This window comes from Ascaphus truei, chromosome 2 (assembly GCF_040206685.1).
Source record: "Ascaphus truei isolate aAscTru1 chromosome 2, aAscTru1.hap1, whole genome shotgun sequence".
Classification (NCBI taxonomy): domain Eukaryota; kingdom Metazoa; phylum Chordata; class Amphibia; order Anura; family Ascaphidae; genus Ascaphus; species Ascaphus truei.
In genome coordinates, this window is record NC_134484.1 from 122,418,858 (window position 1) to 122,442,875 (window position 24,018).

A 24,018-nucleotide genomic window follows, 5' to 3' on the forward strand; every position below is an offset into this window, starting at 1 on the left:
TGGGAAAGCTGTAAGTGAGTTCAGGTCTTAGCTCCCAGATTGGTGAAGCCCAGGCCAAAGCATCCCCGTTGAGGAGGGAGAAGATGTAAGCTACCTTGGTTCGATCCGTGGGGAAGCGAGAAGGTGACAGTTCAAATTGAATCTCACACTGGTTTAAAAACCCACGGCATGCAAGCGGGTCTCCGGCATATTTACTAGACGTAGGGATCCGCAACTCTGAAGTGCCTGCTCCCTCTCGGGAAACAGTGGGAGGAATAGCGGAACTAGAGGCGTTAACCTGGGGCATTTGAGAGGTTAAAGTAGCAACCTGTTGGTTAAGTGCGGTAACCTGATTGTCCAGAAAGGTGAAATGTTTGGAGATAGTGGACAGGGTATCTTCCACCTCAGGAGGGTCTGGGTCTGATGAGCTCTGCATAATGAAACGCTCGACATGCCCACAAACCAGACGAGACCCCGGGACTGAGGTGGAAAGGACAAATACCACACACCTAACAGTAAACGGGGGCGCGGCCGGAGTATGGAAGTAGCGTAGCTGATCTGGGGGAACAAAAATAGAAGTAGTTCGGTACTTGCCAAATCCGATGTAGAAGGGTTGGGTACGTAAGCCAATGGTCCTGGAGTAGAGAAGGGAGCGTGGTAGAGTGTCCGTAAGTCTGAGTCGAGAAGAGGAGAGAGCTGCGTCGTTGAGGGTCCGTTTGCCGAGTCCAAGGGCTATAGAAGACGTGGTACAGTGTCCAATAGCCAAGTCCGAGGAGTCCAGAAAGCAGCGTGGTCAAAGTCCAAAGCCAAGGTCGAAATCCAGGGAGGTCAGCAGAGAATCCAGGGACAGGAACAGGGACTGAAAAACAAGAGAACCAAGCAAAAGCAGACAGCACCAAGGTACAGTAGCTATGCAGAGCACTGAGAGAATGGGGAGACCAGACTAAATAGTGGGCTGGGACCTATCAGGGGAAAGGGAGGAGCGGAGGTGCGGTCCAGGAGTTAACCCTGATAGGAGAGAGTAGCCTGTGGGCGGACCTGGTCGAGCTGGGGCTGGGGAGCGTGTCAGTGCGCATGCCCGCAAGGAGGAGGCGGGACCAGGCTCAGGACGCCAGGTAAGAGAGGCTTGGGTCCGCGCGCGTCTGTAAGGATGACACGCGCGACCCGGAAGAGAGCAGCCGCGGGGTGACGCTGACGGCAGGGGACCGCCGCCGGGGATTCTGGGCAGCGGAAGAGCAAGGTAAGGGGACGCCGGGAGCGGGAGTCCCCGCAGCGTGGGACCTTACAAGGAGAGCAATGGGGGGGAGAGAGAGCAATGGGGGGGGGGGAGAGAGCAATGGGGGGGAGAGAGAGCAATGGGGGAGAGAGGGAGAGAGAGCAATGGGGGGTGGAGAGAGAGTAATGGGGGGGAGAGAGCAATGGGGGAGAGAAAGAAGGGAGAGAGGAGGGAAGGGTGTAGAGAGAAACTGGACAGACACACACACAGCCCCTATTCAGCCAATGACACGCCCCCTCCCCTAATAGCCACGCCCCCCACTCCTGCTCTAAAAATGTTGCAGGACAGCGATCACTCATGCTTGGAGAGCTGGTGACATCACCGCTCTCCAAGCATGAGCGAGCTCAGCAGCAGCGTGGACTCAGCCTAAGGGCAGTTAAAATGTGGAATTCATTACCCATGGAGACTGTGATGGCAGATACAATAAATTTGTTGAAAAAAAGGTTGGACATCTTTTTAGAAAGGAAAGGTATACAGGGATATACCAAATAAGTAAACATGGGAAGAACGTTGATCCAGGTATTAATCCGATTGCCAATTCTTGGAGTCTCGAAGGAATTTATTTTTCCCCTTATGAGATATCATTGGATGATAAAACACTGTTTTTTTTGTGTTTGCCTTCCTCTGGATCAATGAGTAAGTATAGATATAGGATAAAGTATCTGTTGTCTAAATTTAGCAAAGGTTGAACTTGATGGACGTATGTCTTTTTTCACCCTCATCTACTATGTAACTATGTAACTATGTAACCAGTCACCAATTAGAGTGACAAACATTTTACTTTAATCACACATCACATTAAAAAAAGGAAAACAGGTCATAAAGTACTAAAGAGGCAATCGAAGCCTTTTTTTTCTTCAATTTTGTTATACAGGATTGAGGTAGGGGGTCTCTGGAGCGGAACCCCATTCATTTCAGCTCCAGGGGCACCCTGCTTCCAGAGGTACTTACCTTCGTAGTGGGTGCCGGTAGCCACACCAGGGTTCATGTTATGGTTGCTTTTCACAGCTCCCGGGCCAGCAGGCCAATAGGAAGCTGTGACATCACCCAGTGCAGCTTCCTATCGGCCCATGTGACCGGGGGGCTTTAAACGGCAGAAAACCGCAGAGAGATACCGGCACCCCCTTCAGAAGGAGGAAATTAATGGGGTTCAGCTCCAGAGACCCCCTGCTTCAATCCTGTATTAAAAAAGGAATGGAAAAAAAACCCAAAACAAAACTAACAACTTGGATTGCTACTTTCAAACAAAGGAATAAGGAGTACGTAGTGGTAAGTCCTTACGTTGTACATACTATCCTAAAGGAAAACATTTTACATTAATAGTAGCACAATTCTGCCTTCTCTATCGGCTTGCCCGAGACACGAATCAGGAGCTAATTTCTCCAATTAATTCTCAACGAGTCTGAGACAAGCCGCTGCGGTTTGGTTATGTACTCCCATGATGGAACTGCCGCAAGTAGACATAGACACATTACAGAAACAGAAGCGAATTACTTCATTCATAGTAAAGTGGGGTTACCACGTTTTTATTTTTTTACTAGGTGGGAAGCAGTGGGCCCCTGGGACTGAACTGCACTGATTTCTGCTCCGGGGACCCCTTGCTTCCCAAGATTCTTACATCAGAATGTGATGCCGGTAGCAGTCCAGGAGGAGATTGAGATTATATATATAGTAATAGTTATTTATTTATGTATGCATCTTTAGGTGCTTCAAAACTGTTCTGCATTAAAGAAGACATACACTTCCTTTTTTTTTTTTTACTCAGTAAGGTGCTAGAGAGGGCAGTGCTCAAAAAGGTGATGCTGTTTCGGAAGGGGATATGACTGTTAATGATTGCTATAGGAACAAAAAAGCTTGTCTTATTTATCGTTATTTTTTAAAATGCTACAAGTATTTTCTCTTAGTACAGAATTGATTAATTTTTTTTAAAAAACCCACATAGGATATTGCTTGAACTGCAGCTTGAAGGAGTGGCTCAGTGAGTAAAGGCACAGACTCTGAACAACAATTACGCTAATATAACCCTGAATCTTTTAGCTGTCAGACTTAGGCCTCCGCCTTAGCAATAGTCATGAGTCCCTATTAATAACTTACTGGGCCATATGTGGCCTATAGTCTGACAGAGAGAAGAATACAGACATGATATACAGGTGATACAACAAATTTACTTAGACATTAATACTTAGATACGCTGTGATCCTCATATGAGGATCACTTCACACAGTATACAAATACAACACAATCCTGGGTATGTTTTCTTGTGATGGTGCCGACACACCGTGGGAGCTCATTGTGTATTAACTGTTGCACGCCTGTTCATCAAAAAGGGTGCTTCGGTACCGCTGTTCTTTATACCCGATGATGGTCCCCTTCCGAGAGCGCTTGAGCTCTCGTCCACTTCTGGATTGCAAATAGATGTGTGATGCTCCAAACTCCAGACAAATCCACTTCTGGCCCTGTATCTCTCTGCTCCTGATGCCACGTGTACACTCTACAATCCTCAACCGAACCTGATAGCACACAGGACTGTGCAGATCTGACTCAACATGGCCACCCCCCCTATTTAAAGGCTCCTCTCCCTCATAGTCCCTCCTCTTCCACAGCCATTATCGAGAGAGAGAAAATAAAAATAGAAATAGAACAAACAACTTTTTTTTAATCTTTAAAAAAAAAAAAAAAAAAATTCAAGCAGTAGAATATCAACCTTTCTAAATTGAGACTCAAAGAGCGCCCCCTCCATGTTCAGTAGACCTAGCTGTACCTGAATTGAGCCTTTGATGAAGAGGCCTGGGATGTATATAAAATGAATGTATACCATTACGGGCTCATGCTGGTTTTTTTTAACCCTTTTGGTGCCTGTCACCTCACACCACTGCTTTGCTGCCAGTCTCACAGAGCTGGTCTTAGGCTGCGGTCCCAGTGCGTTCTACAGCGCACACCTCGGTGTACGCTGTGCGCACAAGTACCGCTCCCCAATCAGTCTGGGCCCAGTACCTGCGTCGGCGCGCATTTAGCAGCCACGCTGTACTGCAAGTTTTCACACATACAATTTTTTTGTATGTGGAACTTGCGACAGAGCCAGCGGTTCAGCCAATGAGGGCAAACCAGCCGCGTGTGGTCATGGCCACGCCCATGCAAAACCCCCACCACGCCCCCTCCCGTCGCAATCTCTCCCAGGACCGCGATCTGCGGTCAAGCGCTGTGCATGCGCCGCCCTCCACTGGGACCGCAGCCGTAGTCCGTGCCTATAGTGCCGTCGATGGCGACACGGCGGGTGACGTCACCTGTCGCCACCGGCAAAAGTTATGTGTCGCCGGGGTCGCGGGTTTCCGGCAATTTGATTTGTTCAAGGGCTATCACGTGACAGCCCTTGAAAATTCACATTTTGCCGGCTTCCAGTTTCAGCTCCGTCGCTTTGTCGCGCGCACTATAAGGGCACGTGGTGGCGCCAATGTATTTGTTTTCGGCCGACATCGCGTTGCCGTCAATATAAGCGCGGCCTTAGGCTGAGTTCAGATAGGCTACTACACGTTTGCACATCTGTCTGCTGGGCGATGTGTGCTCATGCCCAGGAGACAGAATGAACCGACTTGGAGGCGGGAGTACTCAGCCATTGAATAATAAAAAAAAAAAAGAAACAAAGTGTGTGTGTTTGTGATTGGCTGGCGAAGTACACGTGACGCAGCTGCCGTTAGAAATAACAACTTCAGTTGTCTCCTTCAAGTGCAGCGGCGACAACGCTGTACTTCGCCACCGATTGTCGTTTTCACCAAAGCCCAAGAGTGGCGAACGTGAGCACACATGTAAGCACATGAACGTCGCATCGCACCTGTTTGAACGCAGCCTCACTGATTTTTAGCACCACTGGCTTCCTAGACTTACAAGAAAAAACAAAAAAATTGTAAAAGCGCCAAATGGGATGTTACTATGAATATGGGCAATAAAACAACATAGAAAACAAAAAACAAAAATCAAAAAACATGTGACATGAACCAGTCCAGTGCATATAGGGTCTTGCTAGAAAAGATATATATATATATATATATATATATATATATATATATATATATATGAGTGAGATAGTCACAACCCAAAGAATAGTGCAGCTTCTTGAAACAGGGAACCCCCAGTCCCTGATGTAAACGTGAAAACAATAACAGAAAAAGTAGGAAGCGCAGTCAATAAAGGGTTGTGATCAAACTCTATATCTTTATTAAATAAACTTGTCCCAGGGAAAACCCTCTAGGACAACAACAATATAAAAATCAATACATAAATGGTGATTAAAAATAGTGCAGATGAAGTTGATGTGCGGTTACACTTAATGGGTCTCCAGGGGGTTAAAAACGGGAGTAGCCCGATGAAGTCTCAGTCCTGCAAGCGGGCAGTGCACAGCACTGAGACTATTCATCGGGCTACTCCCGTTTTTAACCCCCTGGAGACCCATTAAGTGTAACCGCACATCAACTTCATCTGCACTATTTTTAATCACCATTTATGTATTGATTTTTATATTGTTGTTGTCCTAGAGGGTTTTCCCTGGGACAAGTTTATTTAATAAAGATATATAGTTTGATCACAACCCTTTATTGACTGCGCTTCCTACTTTTTCTGTTATTGGCTTCCTAGACTTCAATGGAAAATCCCATAAATTCAGTAAGCCCGTATCTCAGTGTTTTGAATCTTTTGATTAAAATCTCTGAGGTCAGTTTTTTCACACTGTCTGCGGGATACAGACCCTGAGTGCGAGTAGGTGCAGACAGTTCACTCTCTCACTCTCCTATTAGCCAAGCGAGGAAGGGCGGGGTCGCAGATACGTCACGTCGCCCCGCCCCTTCACCGCACGCCGCGAGACGCCGTTGCCTGGATACCAGACACCAACTGAAGCGAGACCCGAGCCTCCACTGCACGGGAGTCGCTGACTGACCCCCGGTCCCAGCAAACTTGCCGGGGGGCGCCGCGGGGCAGGACAAGGTTCCCCTGTAAAGACATCTGAGACCCGTGAGATAGCGCGACAGCTGCTCCCTGTTTCATGTATCCCAAGTTCAGAACGGCTCCTCAAATGTGATTGGCTGAGGAGAGCGGCCGGTGACGTGCGCTGCTGGCGAGGGCACAGCGACAAACAGCTTCCTGGGAGCGCGTGACGTCAAGGCAGCCAACCAATCGGCGAGGAGATCGCGCTTGGCCGGAACTCTGACGTCCTAGCCCCGCCTGTACACGTGCTGCGGTTTGTTATGAAGCTGGTGTGAGTTGTCTTGGAAGGTGAGAGGATGCAAGGGGCAAGTTTTCTAATCAACTGGGGCCCGTGGCACCCTCACACTAATGTGCGTGTCCCTCAGCCAGAGCATTGGACATGTCCCTTAATGTCACAGGGATATAAATGCGCTGGTCTGCAGCTTGATTATTTTTTATTAGCTTACAAATAATAAATATATATATATGTATGTATAGAGAGAGAGAGAGAGAGACCAAATAATTGCATATTTTGAGACGCCAAATAATTGCATCTTTTGCCTATTCATGTAATCTCTACCTATGTAAGGGAATATAGTCCGAGAGCCCAACATATTTAGACAAAGTTCCTGGTTATGTTTGTATTTTCCTTATTTAGTTTAGCTAAGTAGATGTAGAAGTTTGTCTGGCTCCTTAATTTGAACTTTAATTACTAAACCTTTTTAATTTGGATAGATTTCAGGAATGCCAGATGGACAAGTGTATGGAACTGTTCCCCTTCTTCATTCTTCTGTCTATAAGTCTCCGTACACACCACTTAGACTGTAAGCTCTGCGGGTGAGGGGTTTCCTTTGCTATTGTCTGATTATATTTGTTGCAGTTATTGTATTATACTTCCTTGTACTGTATTGTCTCTTGTAAAGCGATGAGTACACTGTGGGTACTGTATAAATAAAGATATACATATAGGAGGGCCCCGGGTATACGGCGGGTTCCGTTGCAGAGGCCCGCCGTATAGTGAAAATCGGCGGAAAGCGGATCCGGCGATTTGCAGTTCTGCGCATGTGGAACATATGCTCTGCGCGCGCAAACTACGGTATGCGCGCACAAACTGCGGTCTGCGCATGCGCGGCTTAGGAACCAACATGGCGGCCCCCTTCTCGGTGCCGCCGTATCAGCGGATCGCCGAGAAGCGGGGCCCTGTTGTAGTTAAGGTCCAATGCCACGTATGTATGTGTCTTTAGTTATATAGCACCATTAATGTACATTGCGCTTCAAAGTAGTAATACACGTGACAATCACATAAATAACAAATACTGTATTACAAATAACAGAACATGGGAATAAGTACTTCACATATACAAATTAATATTTAGGAAGAGGAGTCCCTGCTCGAAGAGCTTACAATCTAATTGGTAGGTAGGAGGAATGTACAGAGACAGTAGGAGGGCATTCTGGTAAGTGCGTCTGCAAGGGGCCAAGCTTTATGTATCGTGTATATAGTATTAGCCACGGAGCTACTCATATGTTTCGTTATACATTAATACTCATACATTGTCATAGCAGTATTGTTTTTGTAGAGAAATAGGGTGATAGAAATACAATAAATATTGAAACTATAACACCAAATAATGGCAGAATAATTTCCGCTTTAGATAAGGAAATGTTGAAAATACAGTACATTTATAAAGATTACATGCAGATCATTGATCTATAAAAGATGCTTTAACTCTGTTTTTGTGAGTCCAACTAAAATAGTCCTGGGCCTCACGTGGGGTTTACCCTGGCTCTCCACATACTTTATATAGCTAGGAAACTTTATCATACCTCTTACATTTTCCATCTTCACTATTGTGAGACCTCTAGGTTGCCAGGAGTCCAGTATTGAACCGGACAATCCTGTATTTGGACACTGTCCAGTTAAAAATTAGATGTAATACTGGACATCTATGTGTCAACTATTACCTCTCTGGATTTAGTGACCTGACCGGCTTAGGAGGTCGGAGGATTTCCCTGAGCAGGGAGAGAGCAGAGTTGTTGCTAGGGGGCTAGGCAGCTTCCTCCATCCTGATTGGTTGCATTGCCCAGCAACAGCTTATAAGGCTGCGGCCCCGCTGGCGCTGACCGCGCTTATGCTTAAGAGCGGTGATGTCACCAGCTTTCTAAGCATGTGTCCTGCCTATTTTGCAAGCGCGGACGGGGGTGGGGGGCATTGCGGTGGTGTCAGGAGATTGAGGGTTTGGCCAAGGAGAGGACGAAACAGCATGGAGCGGAGAGAGAGGTGTGTGTCTTGATCGTGTCGCACCTTTCACCATTGTGTCCAGTATTTTTGGAGAAGCCACCTGGCAACCTTACAGTGCAGGGATGCTTTCATTTCTTTCAAGACCACCAATGCTTATCTGGATTTTATGCAGTTGGGGTAAGTCAGCGAGGAAGGGCGACAGGTGTTTCAGGAGAGTGGTGTTTATTTTATTTATTTATAAAATATTTTACCAGGAAGTAATACATTGAGAGTTACCTCTCGTTTTCAAGTATGTCCTGGGCACAGAGTAAAACAAATAATACATGGTTACAAATACAGTTACATAAATGAACAAGGTATACATTTATATACAAGACATTGCATGCACAGTTAAAGAAAATATATATTATGAGCGTATGAAACAGTTACAGACCAGATTAAAGTGTGAGACAGCCTTAGATTTGAAAGAACTTAAGCTGGTGGTGGATAGTGTGGGGGGTCACTTGAAAAAAGATCAATATTACTGCTGCGGCCGAGTTTATTCGAGCATTTGCCCGTTCTCGGCCGCAGCAGTAACCTGGCGCGCGCCGGAGGGTGCCGGGCGCGCGCCGAAGCAGCGGAGGAGCGCCCTCCGATCGGGGCTTTCTTCCTCCCGCTGCCGGGTCCGCCGGGTCCCCCGGAACCCCCTGCCGCCGTCCCCCACATCGCGGGACACCAGGGCTCCCTCGGGGAGCCCTGGACGCGCGTGCAGGGGGCGCAGGCACGCCGAGAGAGTGCGGCTAGCACGCCGGGGCATCCCCCGGCTTGCGGTGCTAGCCGTGCTTCAATAAAACGTGTCGCCAGTGTAGAGAGCGAGTGAATGGTATACTGTAAAACAAAAAAAAAAGGTGACAGTGGAAGAAAATGGTAAACGAAAGTTGGGTGAGAAATTCAACTGAGTGGGGAGGAGGGAGAGTAGAGACACGTAAATATAAGGGCTAACGGAGTGGGGAGGAAGATGTGGAGCAAAGAGAAGAAATGGGAAAGGAAGGAGAGAAGAGGAAGGAACAGGAGGAACAAGGCTACTGGGGTTGAAATAAGTGCAGGTGACATGGTAAAAAATGTTCCGGTAAAGCAATGTGATAATTATTCTAACATAATGGGTAAAATATAAAAAAAGCATATGGGGAATAAGGAGACAAGAAAATGAGAGAAGAAAGGACATATGGGTGGGAAGTAGGAGAGGAAAAAGAAAATGGGTGAGACTTCCGAGGGACAATTTGGTTGGGATGAAGGCCAGTGTATGTGGGGGCAAGCCCAATGCGTTGCGATGGCTCTGAGTTAGGGCAGAAAGTTTGGTTCCTGTGGTTTGTGATGCAGAGGGTTTGTGGAAGGGTGGAATGTGCTTGTTACGATATGGCCGGACTCGTGGCTCACCGAGCATGGGATAGTAGATAAACTGCACCTCGGTTGGTGACCCTGCATATGTAGATGAGCAGCACAACGAAGTGTTTAGTGTTTGATGTATGCTAATGCCACTGGATTAGTAGTGGAAGACCTAGGGTTGAATTTCAGGGCCAGCTTTTTGCACCCTTGATAAGTCCGTTTATCACTAAGGGCCTTATTGTATATAGTCCGCTGCAGATGTTCAGGCTGTTTTCGACTGAAAATCTCTGTTGACTTCAATGGGGAGTTTGATCTGAAAATGGCCTAACCGGCCACAATGAACTATGTAGAATTACCTCCTAAAGCAGCACAATTAATGTAAATGCTTTCTAGGGGAGGAATTAATTGTGCCTGCAAAACCTTATGTATAAATACATTACTGTGCTGTTACAAATTTGATTTAATGATACTATTACACAAACGATTGATCCATATATATTTATATGAATGTATTTTTCTTATATAACGCAGACAATGCATGCAGCGCTGTACTTAGAGTTTTGAGGCACAATGAGTCCCTGCTCTGATGAGGCAAAGGGATAAGTGATTTGCCCAAACATACAAGGAGGGCTATGCTCTAAAGCGCGTTAGTACCAATCAAGCACTAACACACAGAAACTCCCATTCAAGTCAATTTTATTTATTTTGTAAAATGTTTTACCAGGAAATAATAGTTTGAGAGTTACCTCTCGCTTTCAAGTATGTTCTGGGCACAGTTATGTTGACAATACAAGTTTACATTAAGGGAACACAGTTTATACATTATATTTACAGACATTTCATGTACTGTTAAAGAAGATAATTCCAGAAAAAACCAGCGCAACCTCAAACAAAAGAAAAAGAAGAATTCAAATAGTGAAGTATGTTCAAAAAGATGGTGGTTTTAACACTTCTGGTGAGATATGCACTTATATGTAAGTGCCCAGACCCCGGGTACTTAATGATATCTTTGTATACCCTTTCTTGCATCAGTGGTTTCTCCATCCAGTGTTTATATGTGGAAAAAAACAGGGCAGCCTCATAGAGCAAATATGAAAAGGTGTTTATAAAACGTTAAAATAGGGATAAAACCTAAATACTCACAAATTGCCAGTTCTTTAAAACTTTGATGCAAGACTTTGGAACCAGTAGAACAGAGAATACTTTCCCTTCATGTAGTTGTAGCTGTCCTCACCGGCGTCTGACGTCACTTACCGGATTTTGGTCTGTCAACGATACCGCTCCTCCGTCACTAAGCGTATCACAGGGGGTTCTTCCTTCCTGTGAAACGCGTAGGGTGACTGAGGACCAGAATCGTTGACGGACCAAAATCCGGAAAGTGACGTCAGACGCTATTGATTGATTGGCGAGGTCAAAAATGCATGCTTCTCAATTGGTGTGCTTTGTCGTTATTCAACAACATCTGTTGTGAAATTTCTAGGAAAGTTGGCATACCTCTTACATTTTCCATCTTCACTATTGTGAGACCTCTAGGTTGCCAGGAGTCCAGTATTGAACCGGACAATCCTGTATTTGGACACTGTCCAGTTAAAAATTAGATGTAATACTGGACATCTATGTGTCAACTATTACCTCTCTGGATTTAGTGACCTGACCGGCTTAGGAGGTCGGAGGATTTCCCTGAGCAGGGAGAGAGCAGAGTTGTTGCTAGGGGGCTAGGCAGCTTCCTCCATCCTGATTGGTTGCATTGCCCAGCAACAGCCTATAAGGCTGCGGCCCCGCTGGCGCTGACCGCGCTTATGCTTAAGAGCGGTGATGTCACCAGCTTTCTAAGCATATGTCCTGCCTATTTTGCAAGCGCGGACGGGGGTGGGGGGCATTGCGGTGGTGTCAGGAGATTGAGGGTTTGGCCAAGGAGAGGACGAAACAGCATGGAGCGGAGAGAGAGGTGTGTGTCTTGATCGTGTCGCACCTTTCACCATTGTGTCCAGTATTTTTGGAGAAGCCACCTGGCAACCTTACAGTGCAGGGATGCTTTCATTTCTTTCAAGACCACCAATGCTTATCTGGATTTTATGCAGTTGGGGTAAGTCAGCGAGGAAGGGCGACAGGTGTTTCAGGAGAGTGGTGTGGGGGGTCACTTGAAAAAAGATCAATATTACTGCTGCGGCCGAGTTTATTCGAGCATTTGCCCGTTCTCGGCCGCAGCAGTAACCTGGCGCGCGCCGGAGGGTGCCGAAGCAGCGGAGGAGCGCCCTCCGATCGGGGCTTTCTTCCTCCCGCTGCCGGGTCCGCCGGGTCCCCCGGAACCCCCTGCCGCCGTCCCCCACATCGCGGGACACCAGGGCTCCCTCGGGGAGCCCTGGACGCGCGTGCAGGGGGCGGAGGCACCCGATGACGCGTGACCGCGCATCGATGACGTGCGGCACGCCGAGAGAGTGCGGCTAGCACGCCGGGGCATCCCCCGGCTTGCGGTGCTAGCCGTGCTTCAATAAAACGTGTCGCCAGTGTAGAGAGCGAGTGAATGGTATACTGTAAAACAAAAAAAAAAGGTGACAGTGGAAGAAAATGGTAAACGAAAGTTGGGTGAGAAATTCAACTGAGTGGGGAGGAGGGAGAGTAGAGACACGTAAATATAAGGGCTAACGGAGTGGGGAGGAAGATGTGGAGCAAAGAGAAGAAATGGGAAAGGAAGGAGAGAAGAGGAAGGAACAGGAGGAACAAGGCTACTGGGGTTGAAATAAGTGCAGGTGACATGGTAAAAAATGTTCCGGTAAAGCAATGTGATAATTATTCTAACATAATGGGTAAAATATAAAAAAAGCATATGGGGAATAAGGAGACAAGAAAATGAGAGAAGAAAGGACATATGGGTGGGAAGTAGGAGAGGAAAAAGAAAATGGGTGAGACTTCCGAGGGACAATTTGGTTGGGATGAAGGCCAGTGTATGTGGGGGCAAGCCCAATGCGTTGCGATGGCTCTGAGTTAGGGCAGAAAGTTTGGTTCCTGTGGTTTGTGATGCAGAGGGTTTGTGGAAGGGTGGAATGTGCTTGTTACGATATGGCCGGACTCGTGGCTCACCGAGCATGGGATAGTAGATAAACTGCACCTCGGTTGGTGACCCTGCATATGTAGATGAGCAGCACAACAAAGTGTTTAGTGTTTGATGTATGCTAATGCCACTGGATTAGTAGTGGAAGACCTAGGGTTGAATTTCAGGGCCAGCTTTTTGCACCCTTGATAAGTCCGTTTATCACTAAGGGCCTTATTGTATATAGTCCGCTGCAGATGTTCAGGCTGTTTTCGACTGAAAATCTCTGTTGACTTCAATGGGGAGTTTGATCTGAAAATGGCCTAACCGGCCACAATGAACTATGTAGAATTACCTCCTAAAGCAGCACAATTAGTGTAAATGCTTTCCAGGGGAGGAATTAATTGTGCCTGCAAAACCTTATGTATAAATACATTACTGTGCTGTTACAAATTTGATTTAATGATACTATTACACAAACGATTGATCCATATATATTTATATGAATGTATTTTTCTTATATAACGCAGACAATGCATGCAGCGCTGTACTTAGAGTTTTGAGGCACAATGAGTCCCTGCTCTGATGAGGCACAGGGATAAGTGATTTGCCCAAACATACAAGGAGGGCTATGCTCTAAAGCGCGTTAGTACCAATCAAGCACTAACACACAGAAACTCCCATTCAAGTCAATTTTATTTATTTTGTAAAATGTTTTACCAGGAAATAATAGTTTGAGAGTTACCTCTCGCTTTCAAGTATGTTCTGGGCACAGTTATGTTGACAATACAAGTTTACATTAAGGGAACACAGTTTATACATTATATTTACAGACATTTCATGTACTGTTAAAGAAGATAATTCCAGAAAAAACCAGCGCAACCTCAAACAAAAGAAAAAGAAGAATTCAAATAGTGAAGTATGTTCAAAAAGATGGTGGTTTTAACAATTCTGGTGAGATATGCACTTATATGTAAGTGCCCAGACCCCGGGTACTTAATGATATCTTTGGTATACCCTTTCTTGCATCAGTGGTTTCTCCATCCAGTGTTTATATGTGGAAAAAAACAGGGCAGCCTCATAGAGCAAATATGAAAAGGTGTTTATAAAACGTTAAAATAGGGATAAAACCTAAATACTCACAAATTGCCAGTTCTTTAAAACTTTGATGCAAGACTTTGGAACCAGTAGAACAGAGAATACTTTCCCTTCATGTAGTTGTAGCTGTCCTCACCGGCGTCTGACGTCACTTACCGGATTTTGGTCTGTCAACGATTCCGCTCCTCCGTCACTAAGCGTATCACAGGGGGTTCTTCCTTCCTGTGAAACGCGTAGGGTGACTGAGGACCAGAATCGTTGACGGACCAAAATCCGGAAAGTGACATCAGACGCTATTGATTGATTCGCGAGGTCAAAAATGCATGCTTCTCAATTGGTGTGCTTTGTCGTTATTCAACAACATCTGTTGTGAAATTTCTAGGAAAGTTGGCATCAAGGTGCTCTTTATGTAAGATATTCGTGGTTGGAGGTTTTTGATGTAGTTTCATATCTTAGTGATTTTTTGGCCTGCTGCATATGCTTAGTAAACCAGGTTGGCAAGCTTCACCTGTCTGTATTCGTGCCATATTGTACAATATATACAGTGGTGAGAAAAAGTATGTGAATCCTTTAGGATTTTCAGATATTTCAAACTTAAAATGTTATTAGATTTAATCTATGTCATAATAATAGATAAACATATCAAACAAATGACACAAACATGATACTTTTTCAACATTTATCCACAAATGATTCAACATTTAATATCCATGTGTGAAAAAGTATGTGAACCTTTCGATTCAGTACCTGGTGGCACCCCCTTCAGCAGCAAATGACTTCAACTAAGCGTTTCCTGTAACTGCTGGTCTGTCTCTCACATCGGTTTTGAGGAATTTTGGCCAATCCTCCTTAAAGAACTGCTTCAAATTGACAATTGAGGGCTTCCTTATATGGACAGCTCGCTTCTGGTCTTGCCACAACATTTCAATGGGGTTTAGGTCCAGACTTTGACTAGACCATTCTAAAACACAGATTTTCTTCTTCTGCAGCCATTCTTTTGTATATCTGCTTGTATATTTAGGATCATTTTTGATGCATGACTCGCTTTTGCTTCAGCTCCATCTCATGGACGGATGACCTGACATTCTCCTTTAGAATCTTCTGATACAATGCAGAATTCATGGTTGTGTTAATGAGGGCAAGCCGTCCAGGACTGAGGCAGGAAAGCAGCCCCAAACCGTCACACTCCCCCCACCATGCTTGACAGTTGGGATGAGGTTCTTCTGTTCTAATACAGTGTTCAGTTTTTGCCAAACATAACGTTTTTCATTGAGGCCAAAACATTCTACTTTTTGAGTCATCTGTCCAGAGAACAATCATTGTTACAAAAGTCTTGTTGATCATGTATGTGCTCTTTTGTGAACTTCAGGCAGGTAGCAATATCCTTCTTAGGCTGCGTCCATAGACATTTCTCAATATGAGCTTGTAGGTGTCCTGTGTGTACATTTGCATGTTACTTGGGAGCTGACACACGATTAGGACTGATGACATCATCGTCAAGTCTTCTACCAGCACTCAGAGATTACCCTGGAAGGGTACACTGCCTACTAACCATTGTCAAAGTGTGAGTGTGCACTCATTAGGTGCTTCATTAATTTATTCCATCATTTTATCACACAGTATTGCACTATGTATTTGTGTTTCATGTTTTGCATATTCCATGGTCCCTGAGCTCCCTGCATTTTCTCAACAAACTACATCTACAAGAATCCACTAGGAGGGTTCATCGTGGGTTGGAGCTGATCAGACACCAAGTACCAGTATCACTGATTTTTTTATTTAATTTTTTGTATTATCACATTCTTATTGTATTATTATATCACTTTATTCACAAGAGCGTCGCGTGATTTTTTTTCTGTTATTTAGTAATTCCTGTTTGAATATTTCACTTATTCCTTGATATAACCATGAATCATCAGGTAAAGGCAACAGGTTGTTTTATTATGAGTTGTCTATGTATTAACCCTTGTCTTTACCATTTATTTCAGCATTCTCTACACATTCTAATTACATTTGCTATTTTGGAATGTGGTGTAGTATTAGAGAGGGTTGAGATTTTATTGTCTGTATGAGTTTTTCCATATAACATATTTATTTATTTATAAAATATTTTACCAGGAAGTAATACATTGAGAGTTACCTCTCGTTTTCAAGTATGTCCTGGGCACAGAGTAAAACAAAATAATACATGGTTACAAATACAGTTACATAAATGAACAGGGTATACATTATATACAAGACATTGCATGCACAGTTAAAGAAAATATATATTATGAGCGTATGAAACAGTTACAGACCAGATTAAAGTGTGAGACAGCCTTAGATTTGAAAGAACTTAAGATGGTGGTGGATTTGAGAGTCTCTGGTAGGTTGTTCCAGTTTTGGGGTGCACGGAAGGAGAAGGAGGAACGTCCGGATACTTTGTTGAGTCTTGGGACCATGAATAGTCTTTTGGAGTCTGATCTCAGGTGATGGGTACTGCATGTGGTAGGGGTGAGGAGCTTGTTCAGGTAGCTGGGTAGCTTGCCCAGAAAGTATTTGAGGGTGAGACAGGAAAGGTGAACTTTGTGCCTAGACTCTAGTGATGACCAATCTAGTTCTTTGAGCATTTCGCAGTGATGTGTGTTGTAGTTGCATTGGAGAACAAAACGACAAATTGAATTGTAGAGGGTGTCAAGTTTGCTAAGGTGGGTTTGAGGAGCCGAGCCATATACTATGTCTCCATAGTCAATAATTGGCATTAGCATCTGCTGTGCAATACGCTTTCTGACCAGGAGACTTAGGGAGGATTTGTTCCTGTAAAGTACCCCTATTTTGGCATAGGTCTTGGTTGTCAGGGTATCAATGTGCATCCCGAATGTTAAGTGGGAGTCAAACCATAAGCCCAGGTATTTAAAACTAGTGACTACTATTATCCATGGTAGATCTCTTATTTTTATTGTATAAATGAATGTGTTTTAAAATTTTATTGATTAAAGTTTTGTGTGCATTTTAAGTTTATTGTATAAACATTATCTGTGTATTCTAATTAGGCAATTCCGTAGGGAGGTGCTGTGTGCCTACAGCCAAACACTTTGCAATCAGTATGAGCAAAGCCCTATTGGGTGAGGGTTTCATTGCACAGCTGTGTTAGTTTTCTCCCTGATGTCCAGCATAGTATAAAGGTACATTTTAGTGAGCATTAAGTATGACCCCAGACGAAGTCTTTTGACGAAACGCGTTGGGCTTTTTTGATCCTTTGAGGCCACCGTACCAACCTTCTGTGATATCCAGATTGGAGGAAGCTGCTGAGACGGCGGTGACGCGCTGTAATGCGCTAAACGGAGAACTCTGATCGTGGGTGAGAGACACTGATGGAGGAGAGTACAGCCTGTTTATTGTCTACATGCCGAGCAGCTGAGTAACCAGTTCGGGAGCAGCCATTTCGGTAGGAGGGTTGAATTGCGCCCAAAGTCACTTCTTGCTTATATACCAGCGGGGGGAGAGTGAGTTTGTTTCCCTTCCCCTCTGTGTTGTTTGTCATCATGAGTAAATGATGACTATGTCCCAGGCCTAAGGCTAACAAAGAACTTTCTGCTGACCCCAAAGGCTAAGGGTTTTAATACACGTAAGCCTTATTATGTCAAGAAGAAATTCGGTGATGTACACTCAAGGCAAAACAAATGGCAGCCAACCCATCGAACCCGCAGGCCACTTCCTCGATTACGCTTCGACGATTCTGCCGCTGCTCTCCCGGAAATCTACAGCCCATCTTCTCCACTACTCGTCCACGACGCTGCCGCTGCTCTCCCAGAAACCCACAGCCCATCTTCTCCACTACTCTTCGACGACGCTGCCGCTGGTCTCCCGGAAATCCACAGGTCACCTCCTCCATCCTTCGACGACGCTGCCGCTTCTCTCAGGGAACCCCCATCTCATCCTCCGTAGCACCCATCCACCCAGATGTCCACAGCACCCCATGCACAAGATCCAGCTCGTTAGACCGCATGCTGAATGGGTTAAGTGTCGATATCCCCGGGAATTCTACTATGCTGGTAAAGATAGATCTTCTTTTACAGACCATGCTAAATATGGATCAACGGATGGAGAAGCTGGATCAACGGATGGAGAAGATGGATCAATGGATGGAGAAGATGGAGACTGACATAGCGGGGATACATAATTTGCTCGGAGTTCATGCCCCTGTATCTCCAACGTCGGAGCAGGAGGGTGGCATGGATGGGATGAATGGGACCTTCGACCGCCTTCCATCACCAAGTGCACCCCCTCCACCAGAAGAATATGTGTACATGTATGCCGTTGACGAGGATGACATGACAACCCCATCAAGACCACGCCAGGAGACAACATGGCGACCAAGACAGGAGGAAAACATCCTCTCAGACAACCTACCCTCGCCCGCCGCCACAAGCACACTCGCTCCCAGAAGAACACCTGCTCCCAGAATCCAACCCACATACACTTGCATCGATACGGTGCCCGACATCATCCTGCGCGAGCTGCCCAATCCACTCGGGGAGAAGTATAGGGTGATGAGTGCTGGTTTACCCCAGAAGTATGCCATGTTAATTTTCAAGCACCACGTGTCCTACTTGGTGTACTGCGGGTGGGCCAACAATGTAAACTACGAAGGAAACCGCGAAAAAAGGGCGCTTCCTGAAAATTTAAGAAGGACTGTTGTGGAGGAATTGCGGTGCTATTTTTCAATTACAGATCCTGTAATAAAAATCGTGAGAGACTCCATTAATGGCATTTTGCGTCATACAAGGCATCGGCCCTGGAAGGACAATCTGGTGGGGATCGAATATGCGTGACTGTTCAAATGTTGTTTATTTTTTGACTTGTTGCTTGTTTTGACTTGTATTAATAAATAAATGTTTTTTACTAACACCATACTGTTGTGCTGTAAATGTTTTGACTTTCTGTACTTTAATAAAGGAGATGTTGCGTGTTTTAAATTTTATTAATAAAGAAATGTTTTTACTTACACAAGACCTGCACAACTCCAGTCCTCGAGGGCCGCAAACAGGCCCGTTTTTCAGGATATCCTGAAAACCGGGCCTGTTTGCGGCCCTCGAGGACTGGAGTTGTGCAGGCCTGACTTTCTGTTCTATACACCATCCTCCTGTAAATGTTTTGACTTTCTGTACTTTAATAAAGGAGATGTTGCGTGTTTGAACTTGTATTAATAAAGAAATGTTTGTTGTTCTGTAAATGTTTTGACTTTCTATACATAAATGTTTTTACTAGCAGTACACCATAAACCTGTAAATGTTTTGAATTGCTGTACACTTTTTGTACTTACTCCACCAATAAAAGAAAATGTTGATTTGTTTTAAATTGTTCCATTGTCTCCGTTTATACTGTAACAAAATACAGTGTTTCTAGAACATACAGTACAGTCCTGTCCTGGCATACTGTACTTTATACTGTACGCATGCTCAGTACTGTACATCACGAGTATTAAAACAATACATGATGTACGGGTATAGAATACACATGTACTGGAATACATGTAGAATAAATGCATACGTTTTATTTTTCGGGTTTATTATACAGTATATATATAAAAAAGTATTGTATACGGTCTGAAAACAACAGCATACTGTTTCAGGTTTTCAATGAAGCTCTCAGTTACAGTATTCTATCCTAATCAATAACAACGGCCACTAAACTGTAGACTCCGGTACGTGTTTTTTAAATCCGATTCAGCAATGTGCAGGCATTGTTACACTAAGCGATATTATCCATCGAAATCCCTCCATGTGCCGTTTTCCGCATGAGATGACAAAGTTTTCTTTTCTGAGGAAAAACAAAAGTAAAAGTTTTACTGTAATGGTCAGTCAGTCCCCTAAAGAAGTTCCCACAGTCAGTCCCACCAATAATTTTCTCGGGCGCGTCTCCTGTTCACATGCGCATGTGCCTACTGTCGATGTGATGACACGCATATGCGTTTCAAGAAGGTTCCAATGCGCATGTGCCTAGCTTTCCACCAATTGTTCAGTATCTACTGTAGAAGCTGCTCAGCCAATGATATTGCTTACAGGAGAATCGTTTGACTGTGCATTGATATTGATATTTCAGACACAGAATAAAATACGGCAACATTACTCACCATAGACTTTGGCAATCAGCTGGCGCCGAGCCACTGCCAGTCCCGTATTCTCGATTATACACGTAGTTGACAGGTGACAGCGGGATTACTACACCTGTACTTGACAGCTGATGAGGCTGGAAATCGCTTTGGTACATGCAAGCTTGCTGGAATCTGTACGCGAAATCCGGCTCAGGCTGTAGGTATCCGGGCGGGGACAGACAGCAAGGGTTGCCGGTCACCAGGTTTTCACTGACAGTCAGACCGTTATTGGAAACTGGCGCTGTCGCTGGCGCATTGATTGCCAGCGACTGACGTTTCTTAGTTGGTTTTAACGTGACGTTTCGCCTTTTGAAATCTCCATGATCAAAGATACGGGAAAAATCTGGTGCTATACACCAATACCCTCCAATAACACCGGGATCAATACGAAAAAAACACGGATCGATACATAACTTTTCCCTATTGCACGCTTCCACACATGAGCATCTGGTGAAAATTTGTAAAAGTCATAGGGGCCTATGCAGAGAGGCAATAACGCCATGTATTTGCCAAAATTAGCTTCCCTTATGCAGAGAATAGTGTACTAGTGGCGAGTTTCCAGTATATCGCCAAAAAAATGCGCTAAGTTCACTGAGATATCAAATGTGGTGGCGAATTTTACATTTTTCAGGCATTTCGCCATTTTCCCAGTTTCGCCAAATGCAGGGACGCAATGTTGGACATTTCCGCCAAGTTCAGCTCCGTTATGGGCGCTATAAACGCCAAAATTGATCGCCAGAAAATACTGGCATAAACACTTCTTTAGCGTCTAACGCTTTCTGCAATCCTGTTAACCCCGCCCCCTCCCTCCCACCAGTGCACGTAGGTGATTTCGTATTGTGCACGTATTGTGCACGTGATGCAAATCACTCACTTCCGCGTTCTGTGTGTTGTCTTCCCCCCCCCAACTCCCACTACCCCCGTGGGAACTTCTGCCACGGCTGTGTGTCCTGTTGCAGGCATCCCCCGGCGACACGGTGGTCTCGTCAACCCCCTCCACCCCCCCCCCCCCCTGTTCCCGATACAGAAGCCGGTGTGAATACAGAGACGGCGGCCGGTGTGGAGGAGCAATGGTGTTGAGCGGGTGGAGGGGGTAGGAGCGATTGTGTTGAGCGGGTGGAGGGGGGAGGAGGCAGGATGTAGATAGGGTGGTGTTGTGAGGGGTAAATGGTGGAAAAAGCGATGGTCATTAAACAGTGTTGCCAGGTGAAGTGTTCCCAACACACTACAGATACAGATCCCCCTTCCTTCCCCCTCCAAGATTTCCTCCTGTGTCCTGCACAGACACAGTTAGATTGTCGGAGGAGCTTCTCCGCAGGGGGTCTCACCTTCTCTGCGCCGAATCAGGAGGGGGTCTGCAGGAGACCGCGTGTGTGAGAGAAGCAGAGGTCAGAGGTAACTCCTATGTTAACCCCTTCCCCTTCAGCCTCTCCCCGGGGCCCTGCAGTAAGTGAGTGTGTGAGCAGCAGCTTCCCCCAGAACTGAAGCGCGGCCTCTGTGTGCAATATGCCCGGGGGCAGAGGTGTATATCAATGGTGAGTATGCATTGCCGGGTCGCTGTGATTGTCCTGCTCAGGGCCGGGGGGGAGAGAGGAGTTATATATATCCCGTGCCCCCGGGGGGAGGAGAGAGCTGGGACACCTATCCGTGTGTGTGTGTGTGTGTGTGTGTATGTGTATATATTGTGACAGAAACCAGGGGATGGTAATAAATTCCGTATATAGGGCTCCCAGGATACTAGACAGTTTCTATCCTGTTTGGCCTGGGAGTGAAGCCTTATAATACATACACTCCATCCCACAGTTTGGCAAGCGCTGGAACTGAGGGATGAGAGATCCAGACCAGAGTTTGTCTGCTGCCTGATTTCTGTCACCTGTCATGCTAATTAGGAATCAGGTATGAAAGACTGATTTCCTGTTTGCTCTGGTCTCCCCACAAGAGCCAGGAGGCTGGAAGGCTGCTGAACTACAGAGGGGAGAAGCCTCTTCCCCAAACAGGTTCAATCTTTCTGTTCATTTGTGTAAGACTGCAAAAGTATCGTGTTTTGATGTTGGAAGTGGAAAAGCCACTTCCAACCCTGAGTCAGGGATATCTAAGTTAAGTTATCGCTCAGGTGAGCAGCTTTTGTTTTGATCTGTTTTCTGTTGTATGCACTGTGGCAGTCTCAGTGCCTGGGACTGAATAAACCAGGCATAGCCTGTTTAAAGGAACAGTACGTGACGCCTCATCATTTAACCTACCCTAAAAGACCGTGTTCTAAACAGTCCCGGACAAACGACGGAGCCCCGGAGTAAGCCGTTTGTCACATATGGTGGAGAATGCGGGCAGAACACTAGGGGGTCTGCGGGTTGAAGAACTTTGAAAAAAAAAAAAAATAAAAAAAAAAAAGTTTTTTTCATCCTCTGCAAACAAGATGGAAGACGTGGTGGGTGCGCTGGTACGCAATGTCGCTGCCCAGAAAGACGCGAATGAAACCCAGCAACAGCTGTTAATAGCCCAGCCAGAAACTAATGCAAACCAGCAGCAGACGAATGCAGCCCATCAACAGCTGCTAATAGCCCAGCAAGAGATTAATGCCAACCAGCAACAGGCGAATGCCAACCAGCAACAGGCGAATGCAAACCAGCAACAGACGAATGAAGCCCTGCAAAACGCGAATGCAAACCAGCAAGAGACAAACCGCTTGCTGAGAGAGGAGCAACAGCGGTTCGCTCAGGGCTTACAGCAGGAACTCGAGATCCTGAGGGGGACTATCAGTAACCTTCCACTGGCAGCGGCAGCCCCAGTACCGAAAATGACCAGGGCAAGCCACTACCTTCAGAAGATGGGACCCTCGGATGATGTGGAAGCCTATCTTCTCACGTTTGAACGCACGGCACAGAGAGAGGGATGGCCAGAAGCTGAGTGGGCTGGTCTAATCGCACCCTTCCTAAGCGGCGAACCCCAGAAGGCTTACTTTGATCTAGAGCCAGCCGAAGCTAACGTCTATGCAAAATTGAAGTTCGAGATCCTCGCCCGCCTCGGCGTAACCACGGCTGTTCGCGCCCAAAGGTTTCACGCATGGTCCTTCACGATGGATAAAGCCACCCGAAGCCAGATGTATGACCTCATCCACCTCGCCCGGAAGTGGCTACAACCCGAGATCAACTCAGCCAGCCACATCGTGGAACGGTTGGTCATGGACCAGTTCTTGAGGAAACTTCCCTCTGCCTTACGCCGTTGGGTCAGTCGGAGTGACCCCCACAATGCGGATGAGCTTGTGGCCCTCGTAGAAAGGTACAATGCAGCAGAAGAGCACCCGCAACCCACAGTCGTGGAGCAACCCCACTACCCGAGGTTCCAGGACTCTTCCAGAGACGGTAAAAGGGTACCGGGGTTAAGGGGCGCTGAAGAGCGGCGACCACCTTCACGCAGCACCAGCAACAGTGGTTCGCACACTAAGGGCAATAGCCAACATGGGGAGCCGGGAAAAGGCTCTAAGTGGGACACAGACTATGTACCTAAATGTGTAAATTGTCATGAGAGGGGCCACACAGCAAAAATCTGCCCACTAAATGATGAGCCCATGCAATGCAACAGCGTGGAACCTTATTCGCTGTTGTCCCAATGTATGGGCCCTAGCCCAGAGGACCCCTTGAATAACCATCTGTGGGCATTTGTAAAGGTTAATGGTAAGAGGGTTCGGGCACTTCTTGACTCTGGGAGCATGGTCACACTAGTGTCCGAATTCCTCTTGCCCATTAAGAAGAAACAGGGAAACAGTTCACAAAGAGTGGCAATTTGTTGTATACATGGGGATAATCATGAATATTCCACTGTTGATGTTTTTTTGAAACAGAGTTTGGTTCTTTAGATTTCAAGGTGGGTATTGTACCCAAACTGGCACATGATGTGTTAATAGGGACCGACTTTCCCCATTTCCTAAAAATGTGGTCCCC

General features: G+C 45.9%; 1 protein-coding gene across 4 annotated transcripts in view; it reads left to right on the plus strand.

The window, feature by feature from the left end:
• The first annotated feature begins 6,113 nt into the window (after positions 1-6,113).
• Positions 6,114-24,018, plus strand: part of CCDC178 (coiled-coil domain containing 178) — a 387,874-nt gene continuing 369,969 nt past the window's right edge. For all 4 annotated transcript variants that reach the window (XR_012798754.1, XM_075584634.1, XM_075584645.1 and 1 more), the window contains exon 1: positions 6,114-6,517. The gene's annotated coding sequence lies outside the window, so the exon portion shown is untranslated. The remainder of the gene's footprint in view (positions 6,518-24,018) is intronic.